The sequence below is a fragment of the Anopheles stephensi genome, assembly GCF_013141755.1.
Source record: "Anopheles stephensi strain Indian chromosome Y unlocalized genomic scaffold, UCI_ANSTEP_V1.0 chrY25, whole genome shotgun sequence".
NCBI classification, from domain to species: Eukaryota; Metazoa; Arthropoda; class Insecta; order Diptera; family Culicidae; genus Anopheles; species Anopheles stephensi.
The window spans coordinates 27,057-37,527 of NW_023404997.1; positions in this window are offsets into that span (position 1 = coordinate 27,057).

The window sequence follows — 10,471 nt, forward strand, 5'->3', positions numbered from 1 at the left end:
TGGCTTGCAAAATCGACGCGTTGAGAGGATTGGCTTCACACGGTTGCTTTTGCAACAAAAATCCTTTCACCTTTCGGTACACACTGTCCATTTCACATCGCTCTTGCAGCAAAGCTTCTAACGCTTCGGGAGATTCTTCCAATTCCTCCAGTTTTGCTACCGCGTTCAAATAATCTTGAACATGCCGTTCTAGCTGATCCAAGCACACTGGTATTTCACCCACATCACTTTCACTATAATCGTTTTTAAATTGTTCAATGTTCTTCACAAGCATTTGCGCTTGGCGCTTTTTTAATTGCGCGGCTTTGATTTTCTTCTCCATTTTCTACGTTGCTTCACTAACACACACGTAAAATGAACAAAGTTCAATGTTCTGCACTTCACTAACACTTAATACAGACGATGTAACGTTCACTTTGAATTTGATTCGAAATTGTTCACAACCTGCTGCGTTGCATGCAAGTTTCGTTAGAATACGATAGGAGTGATGGCCGTTAAAATGGAACCACGCTTCGCAATGGCGTAGATTTCCGATGACGCTAAGCTACGCGGGACGCTAAGCTTTGCCTGTTGCCTTAAGTTGATGCGTAACAACAACTTTCACTCCAGTAAGTCGATTTGAATAAATCGCAACACAACTCACGAGAAAACAAACGAACATACAAGGGTTCACGTGCACGTAATGACCTTTCACAGCAATTCGCGCCAATATGCGGAGCAAGACAGCGAACTGTTCGTTTCCTCACAAACACAGAGATGATTCACGTCACTGTGTACGGTAATTAACGTAGTGAATTTTTTCCGAAATCACTAAACCGACTTCACCAGATCCGGCTCGAAGGACCAAAAATGTAGAATATTATCACTGGTTGGGAGTGAATTTTGTGATATCAGACGGACGTTAAAGAGTTGTGGTGTTGCGCGCTCGACTTACAATTTCATACTGTTTATTCACTGGTCCGGTTACAAGTTCATCCTATTGGTCAAGTCACTTTCCCCTTAATTCACTTCTAAGTTCGTTCGTGTGCGTCAATTTATACTATCTGCTTATAGTGTTGTTCCTTTACCATATTTCGTGTAATAATTAATATTTCATGCATTTTCTACAATAAGTGAACCGATCGAGTGCCGTTGCGGTCATATCAATGTGCACAAGTGCAGAACAAAATCGGAGAGCATCAGTGAGTGCCAGTGCGTGATATAAGCTATATATATAAGCAATAAACACGGCTCCGAATTAAGCCATACCAAAGGGTAATAAAGTTCTTCCAAAAAGGTAGAACTAAACGAAGTACGTTATTTTACTATCCGAGAACAATAGTGTTACAATACGGCTCCGGAGTGAACGAAAAAAGTTCACATCCGAAACAAACTCGAAAGTAACTTTAAATGTTTAGCGAAGAAGTCTATGCTTACGAAAGAAATCGTGTTTAACAATCAGTACGTGGACAATCGCGGAAAATAAGTTAACCGAGTGAATGACGTTTCGATCGTTTTAAAGTGCTCGCGTTTAAATAATTGAGGACATAAACACCAGTGCATGAAAGAAACTTATCAGCAATACGCACGTGGGAAAAAGTTCTCGTAAGGCGTATCTTAACGGAGTAAGTCAGTTGACTATCGGTGCAGATGGTTTTTTAGTACGACTCCGGAGTGAATTATCAGCGAGATCGAGACCACATTGAACTACCGGGCACGTCAAGGAAAGGTAACACCGAAAACGGTAAGACGAACTTTCTTATCTATAGCTCAGAGTAGGAGTTTTAAAGGTCCGCCGAGATGCCTTATAAATTTACCACGAACACTTCCGGCAGTTGCCGATTGTACGTGGCGGAAGACACTTCCGAAGAAAGCATGCTGGCTTTGCGTAAAATGTCAAAAGATAGCATATGAACTTAATAGATTGCCCAAGGAATCCGCTAGTAAGGATACAGAGGCTATGTTCTCACGACTATTGCTTGGTCAACAAGAACAATCAAAGGAGCAATTACAAGAATTTTTAAAAGCAGTAACAACTATTGCGAGCGACAAACAAGGATCGCCGCACATAGAAACGCTATTGAAAAGACAATCGCTTATGCAGTTGCCGAGATTTGGAGGAGATCCTGTAGAATGGCCAAATTTTAAACAAACATATGATGATACTAATGAGGAGGGAAGATTTTCTAATTTAGAAAATTTAAACCGCCTTAAACAGGCTTTATATGGACCAGCCCTCAAAAGCGTTCAACAACTAATGTTGGATTCTACAAACGTGCCAGAAATATTGACACGCTTAAAGAACTCCTTCGGGAGAACAGATTTAGAGTATCTTGAACTACGTAATAATCTGTATAAAATCCGAGGAGATTCCAAAAGCATTGTCGTGGAAATGGTAAACGCTTTAGAAAACCTCATTCAAACAGTAAACTTGATGAGGGAACCGGACTACCTGAAAAATCATACGCTGGTGTTGGAGTTGACTGCTAGGCTACCACACCATTCAGGAAAAAGAGCCCGGTACATGGCTGAAGCGGAATCACCGTTAAGGGTTCAAACTCTAGATAACCTATGCGATTGGTTGAGATCTTTCGCTAAAACGGCAAACATGCTAAAAACGATATCCGCACATACCCAACGTGGAGGCGTTCATCTTCACGAACAAAAAATCCCATACAAAGGTTTTCAACAACCAATCAAAAGGGATAAGGATTTCGAACAGAATTCAAAAGAAGCAGGCAAATATGCAATAAGCTACATGAAACGATCAGATGTTATGCATTGGTCGATGAGGTGCCATCTGAGCGAATAAAAATTGCTCAAAATAAAGGTTTATGTTTAGGTTGCTTGAAATCTAACAATCATACAATACATGATTGTAGATCCGCGCAAATATGCGGGATAAATGGATGCACCGATAGGCATCATAAAATGCTAAATTTTGAAATCGCAGGAGTAAACAATCATCAAGAACTAGAAGCAACATCATCAACGCACTTCCAAGTGTTGCCAGTTGAATTGACAAACGGCAATCACAAAATAAAAACCTATGCGCTATTAGACCCAGGTTCATCCTCAACCCTATTAGAAGAAAAAGTTGCGCGTCAACTTAACCTAAATGGGGAAGTAAAACCGCTCAAATTACTATGGACACAAGGCAAACAAACTGAACACGTTACAAGCCAAAACGTGGAAATAAGAATCAAGGGTCCAACTAAAAAGGGTTTTCAACTGAAGAATGTGAGAACGGTTAAAGATTTGAAATTACCTGTTCAATCTTTAGATTATGATAATCTAAGCAAAAAATATCCTCACCTTGCTAATCTTCCTGTTTCAGGATTTCAAAACATTCGACCCACTATAATGATCGGCTTGAATAATAATCATTTATTGATGGGGTTTAAACATAAATATGGTAAACCCACAGAACCGATAGCAATGAGGACAAGATTGGGTTGGCTAATTTACGGAAAAACAACCGAAAGCCAAGAAGAGGAATATTCCATGATAGTGCAAGAGAAAGAAAATTTCGTAAACCAATATCCAACAAATTTTCAGTAGAAAAGTCTGTATTGAAACCAGTTGTTCAAATTTCTTTACCTAGGGATATTGCTAATTCAAGCTTAAAACAACCAGCAAAACGACGGAAAATAAAATCTGAAAAAACGGCTCTCAGAGATATCAATAGCCATCAGTCAAAGAGAGACAAATCCGGAGATTCAAAAGGGCTACAAATTAACAAATGAAAATTCAGTTCTTCAGGCATCAACTACAAAAAAGAAAAGAAATAGGATTTCCACCTGTATCGAAAACTCCAATCATTTTATGGAAACACAAATGACAAAAGATCAAAAAGGATCTGCACCTGTAAAAACTTTACACGGGAAATATCGCCGTCCAGTCAGTGAACTGGCGGATTTGAATGTTTACGCCAAACAAAAGTTTGAATCACCATTAAACAAGAAACAAAGGCTACCCAATAAAGGACCAATTGAAAGTAGTTTCATAGGAATTCATGAAGAAAATATGATTGAAGAGATAATTGATAAAGAATTACCAACAATAAAGATGGAAAGTAAGAAAATAATTTCTGATGCATGGAACTACGAGGTTTTGACAGCCAGCGCAAGGAAAGCTACTGCAATCACACAAACGATTAAACCTATAGGAAAAGGCAATTTGGCTTAATCAAAGGCCTCATGGTATTGTTCAACAATTTATCGACCTTTATATTAATCATGTTATTTCTCTTTTCAGCTGAAGTTTTGGGTAATACAACAAGGGGATGATTACATATTTGATTGCAACCAAAAAACTATTCGCAAAAGAAAATAGCCTCTTGCATGCCACAAATGATATAAGAAGACAAGAAAATCTATCAAATCAAATCGACTCAAATGAAGCGTTCAAGTATTTTTAACTTTCAAAAATTCAAAGTAGAAAACGATCGTCAAATAGACATTGCGAGAAAAAGTACACATTAGTTTTCTAAAAGAGTAGAAGTGAGGAGATTAGCTCAAACGTTAGAAATAATCGACTATGACTCTCTATATTAAAAGTCAGGTAATTGCAAGGCACCCGCACAAGAGCAACGCATTTCGTCAGTAACGTCTGAGTTCAACCAGAATCAGAGAAGTCTTCAGAGCGTCATTCTTCATCCGGCAGAAACAGTTGGTCTGCTATCAACAATTAGATGACAACGGTCAACGTCGAAGGGAACTACGAAGCGGTAATATGCGGTTGGCTAGTGCTTAGATACGAAATTAGCTATCTCAACAAAAAAAAGAAACTACAAAGGGTGTGCGAAGTCACAACTTTAATCTACGAAGAAAGCTAGCTAATGTTCAACTATCAAACGTTCAAGGTCGAACAAATGCTGTATGTCTTGCTAACGCCATCGAGAGACTACTTTTAGGTCATATGGGCCGAGTCTGATGGAAAGCAAGGTCAAGATGCTGAGATCTCCAGAAGATGAAAACCTGCTATACAAAGTGATGAGAGACTCACTTCTTCTCTGCAACTAAATCAGAGCTGAACAACACCCAAGTCTACAATAGTTTCTGCATAACGCCTTACTGCGGTCTAAACTATAATCTTGGTCGACCAGCCGATTACAATGCATCTTCAACTATCGATATCTAAATCTTAAAATCCAGCATCAATATGGCGACTATTTTTCACATCGTAGCCACTTGAGAAATCGCCCAACTGAAGTCATCGTGTTTAAGACGACGACGTGTGAAATCAACGAGCAACTGCAACATCTCTTATCCTGTAGAGATTTTTGAAAAGCGTGTCAATCAAAATCGTATCTGAGCTTCAACGCCTAACGCGCAGCCCTACGAGTAGTCCAATGTGCAACCAACAGTGAATTATGCCTCATTACTATCATCTCCTTCGTCCTTCGTCATCGCTGCGACAACCTACGAGCACCAACGCACTTTCACCGGCTAAACAACTGTAAATGGTTTCTTCAACCGACTGCAAGAATCGATGAACCGTCAACGGCAAAATGCGTGCAATTACAATCAGGTGTCGTATAATGAGAGTGCAAAACAATTCAATTGATTAAAATATTAGGAAAATTAACTCAACAGGAGAAGTTGAATTTTATCCGGGCAGTTCTACGTCGCGTTTATTTGTAAAAACTTGTAGTTTTACGAGGGCCGGAATGTTGCGAACGCGACAAAATAAAATTGAGCTAAAATGACTGGCATGCAAGAGTTAGAGGTACAATTTTAAATAACTAAATATCTTTCGTTTAGGATAAATTCTCACCGGAAAATATTATCTTAGGAAAACAACCTTAAGCCACAGAGAGGCCTCATACCGTGAGAAAGACGAAATTATGGTAACATGTCAGGGTATGTCATAAAATATCTCGAAAAAGGGACAATATCCAGACATATGAAAACTATAAATAAACTCAAGCCATGTAATAAAAACGAAAGTGAAGAACATGGGCCGAAAAGGGTTGCATGCACACAACGCATACATTGTCATTGCGCGATTAGTTTCACGAAAAAGACCAACGCGAAGATCAAGGCACGGTCGTAGGGCAGTGAAGGAAGGACCAACTTGACGAATAGAGTAAACGACGCGCAGGCAATAGGCAATAGGAAAATAAACATACGCACTTGAACCACAGATGCGCGATGCATTACCCGCGGTCATAAAACGATAGGGTAACAATTGCCAGATATTGTAACATTACAGACCTCCTACACTAGCCGACGTCAGGCAGGGATCAAACGCATCGGCATACCGAGTTAGGATAAAGGAGATCGATGTAATGCTGTTTCATGTTCTTTTTCCCATAGAATTTTAGTATATAAGACAGGATTTTTGAGAATAAAAAGCGACTTGTAATCCAAACCTCAACGAAGAAGCTTGTGTTTCATTGTTTGGGTATCCATACAGAATCGGGAAAGTTTCACCTTTGCCTTCCCTCCGGAAATTGGTTACGCACTTTGGTGTCTCCCCACTCCGTCGGAAGAATTAGGCGAAATCAAGCCAAGCAAGAACCACGGTTAGATACTTCTCCTAGTTATCCAGGAAAAAAGGCTAATCGTCTGATCGAGCTACGGCATTCCCGTTGTCCACGCCGAGTTAGTGTAGTGCGAGTCCGCCGCTAAAAACTTCTCCTGGTTTTCCAGGAAAAAAGGTTAGCCGCCTGATTCAAGCAACTCTGACAAGGCCAGGAATCTGCGCGGAGATCTCCGAATCGATCACTCCTTCGCGTGGTCGGTTCAACAACGGTTCGTTATCGAACTAACAAATGGTGGCTCCAGAAAGAAGTTGTTAATATCCGCGCGCGTTAACAACTCATTCGAGCGAACTTACGTTCGTGGTGTGCTGTCGCCAAAAGAACAGCCTCTAACTGAACCCGCACCAAGCAGTGCTTCAAAAAGGTTCAGATTCAAATTCTGCGCTCGTGAAAAATAAAGTGAATTGCAGCGAGTGAAACGGTTTACAATTAATACACGTAAGAACTACAGTGCTATAAGTGAACCGATCGAGTGCCGTTGCGATCATATCAATGTGCACAAGTGCAGAACAAAATCGGAGAGCATCAGTGAGTGCCAGTGCGTGATATAAGCTATATATAAGCAATAAACACGGCTCCGAATTAAGCCAAACCAAAGGGTAATAAAGTTCTTCCAAAAAGGTAGAACTAAACGAAGTACGTTATTTTACTATCCGAGAACAATAGTGTTACAATACGGCTCCGGAGTGAACGAAAAAAGTTCACATCCGAAACAAACTCGAAAGTAACTTTAAATGTTTAGCGAAGAAGTCTATGCTTACTAAAGAAATCGTGTTTAACAATCAGTACGTGGACAACCGTGGAAAAATAAGTTAACCGAGTGAATGACGTTTCGATCGTTTTAAAGTGCTCGCGTTTAAATAATTGAGGACATAAACACCAGTGCATGAAAGAAACTTAGCAGCCGTTACTTTATATATATATATATATATATATATATATATATATATATATATATATATATATATATATATATATATATATATATATATATATATATATATATATCTATATATATATATATATATATATATATATATATATATATATATATATATAGGTTTGTGTGTTCGCATGTTTCGGGCTAGTTGGTAATAGGTAACATGCGACGTAACAGAGACGAAAAGAAAGGAATCGAACACCCTCCGGGGCCCCAACTAACCGGTCAATGGATAAATCATCTGACCGATCCCGACCAGCAGCAAACGGTATCGCCTTCTATTAAGCAAGCCGGGCACGTGTGTATGATAGTAAAGTATTTGTTTCAATTGCTACCATCCATGAGATAAGCTAGCTAAGATTACGCGAAAAAGAGCGACAGAGAAAAGGAAGCTAGCTATGCGCCGTTACTTCTTAAGGGCACCATCTGGAGACGTTTTCAATGCACCGAGCTTGGATGACTGCTTTCCCGCCTGGAGTGTGGTCCGCTTCGGCGGTGGAATACGACTCGGTGGTGTGTTAGTTTTCTCACCCTTCGGTAGTGGGATTTTCGACACCGGTTTACCATCCGGCTGGTGGTTTGAGCTTCTGCTTGCTGCCGGGTGGCTCCACGTTGAAGCTTTTTCGTCGCCGAACGTTGAGCGTACGGTTTTGTGGCGAGTGGTTTCGCAACCGGACGATGAATGGGACTGCCGATGGAAGGTTTTGCCGGTGTCCTGCCGGTAGTAATGGCGCCACACTTTGGCACTACTGGTTGCCGAACGCGGGAAACCTTCGTAACGCTTTCCACTACCGGTTTGGCGATTTTGGTCTGTTGCTCTTTCTTCACACTTTTCACATCTTGGCTTTTTATGGGTTTAACCTAAAAATAAAAAAAATAATAAATTAATTAATAAATACAACCAGATAAATACTTCCGCGTGCGTGTGTGTGGGTGTAGTTTCTATAGAGTGAGTCTTGATTTTTAGAAGATTTCCCTGGTCTTCAACAATCTTTTTAGCCAAAAAAGCTGTGTCCTTACGATTCGAAAGAAATTATAGTATCGAAAAAAAGCTAAAAGTAAGTATTACAGTAACATTAAGGAAAATAGGTTTAAAACACATCTAAGTCAAAGGTTTCTAAATTGAAAACAAACCAATTATAAGTGTGCAAAAATTACACAAAAGCCTGACTTTTAATGAGGTAGATAACCCTTCTAATTTCGCATAAGTTCCTGAAATCTTTCTAACCTATCTTTCAACTATAGACGAGCAGAGACAGCCTCAATTTAGAAGGATTTACGAAAGGAAAGCAAAAGATTTCAATCTGCAACTAAAGGTGAGACTGTTCTGTTTCTACCGGATAGCTAAAAACTAGATGGAAACTACCAGAGAGGATTTCCAAACGGAAAATCAACCACTTACAGGGTAAACCTCTCGACGCAATGAGCACTTTTGGAATGCCGGCCAAGCTTACCAGGCTTGTAAGTATGACAATGGCCAACATCACATGCCAGGTGAAGGTGGATGGAAAACTCTCAGGGCTCTTTGCTACCACCAGGAGAGATTTGCTTGCGCCAGGGAGATGGGCTTGCCTGTATCCTCTTCAATCTGGCGCTAGAGAGAGCCATCGGAGGTGGAAACTTCGGGAACCATCTTATATAAGTCAGTCCAGATCCACCGACAACAACATCGAAATTGAGTTACGCGAGTTAACAACCTGCGTTGTCAACACAGCATTTTCTAGTGTTGTCAACCGCCACCGGCCCGATTGCACACGATCAGCAAACAGCGTCGATCAGCAAACCGTGTTGATCGTCTGACCCAGTTACCCAGTTAGTGATCGCCGAAACAGCAAAATAGTCATCAAGAATCGTCAATACCTTTCCCTTCCCCATCCAATTCCCAATAACCAACTTATATGTAAATCAAACTTAATAAACTCACTCCGATTTTGACCGCAGAACAATCAAGTCTCGAGTCTCGAACAAGCAAGTCTGTGTCCGAACCCTATAGATTTAACTGGCGCCCGCCCGAATAGGGACCTCTACGTCTAAAGTAAGGTGATAAGTATTTTGAAAGAAAACTGTACAACGACGAATAGAGGCACTAGCTAATTCGTTTCTACACCGACCGAAACATAAGTGAGAAACAGTACAAAAACTCTACACAAAGTTTAAAAGTGTCGTGTGAAACTAGCTATAAACCCAACCGATATACATTCGTGATACAAAAGTTCAGGTGAAGTAATATTAAAATAAACCTGCACAAGCTACATGAAGAGTGAAAGTTCCTGCACATCGTGACATCTCTCTCGATTGACGCCGAGGACCCGTAGTAGATCAATCATCCAAAAGGACCATCCGGAGCATCCCGCAAGCTTTCATTCCAATACCGGAACGTTACATCAACCTTCCAACTCGAGACACTACGTGGACATCGCTACGTGGACATCGCTACGTGGACATCGCTACGTGAACAACGATGAGCTGCATTTGTTTCAAAGTCTGCATATTGTTACTGTGAGTCATTACGAGTCAATTTAATTTACTATAATATAATTTAAATTTTATAACTGTGAATACGTGGTGCGAAAACAGTGAGCAGTGAATGTTAGGTACAATAGAGAAAAGCTTAGATTGAATGAACTTCTCTTAATTAAAATTTGATTTGAAGGTGACAAGATTTCTCCATCATTTTTCGTAAAATTAGACGTTTTGAAATCCACTCAAAAAATAGAATAATGAATCCGCAGGAACAGTCTAGTTCTATACCAGTCGTACCATCCACCATGACTCATCATGAATACATTCAGTTAGGTAAAGTGCCAGATTTTGTAAATAACCTTCCTGAATTCCATGGACACGGATCAAGCCTTTCAAGATGGATTTTAGAAGTAGAAAATATTTTCAAAATTTATGAACGTCTTCCTCGTGATTCAATTGAATACCGCATTATCGTGGCAACAATCAGAAGGAAAATTAAAGGCGAAGCAGCTGATGTTTTGGATTCGAATTGTGCTTCATCG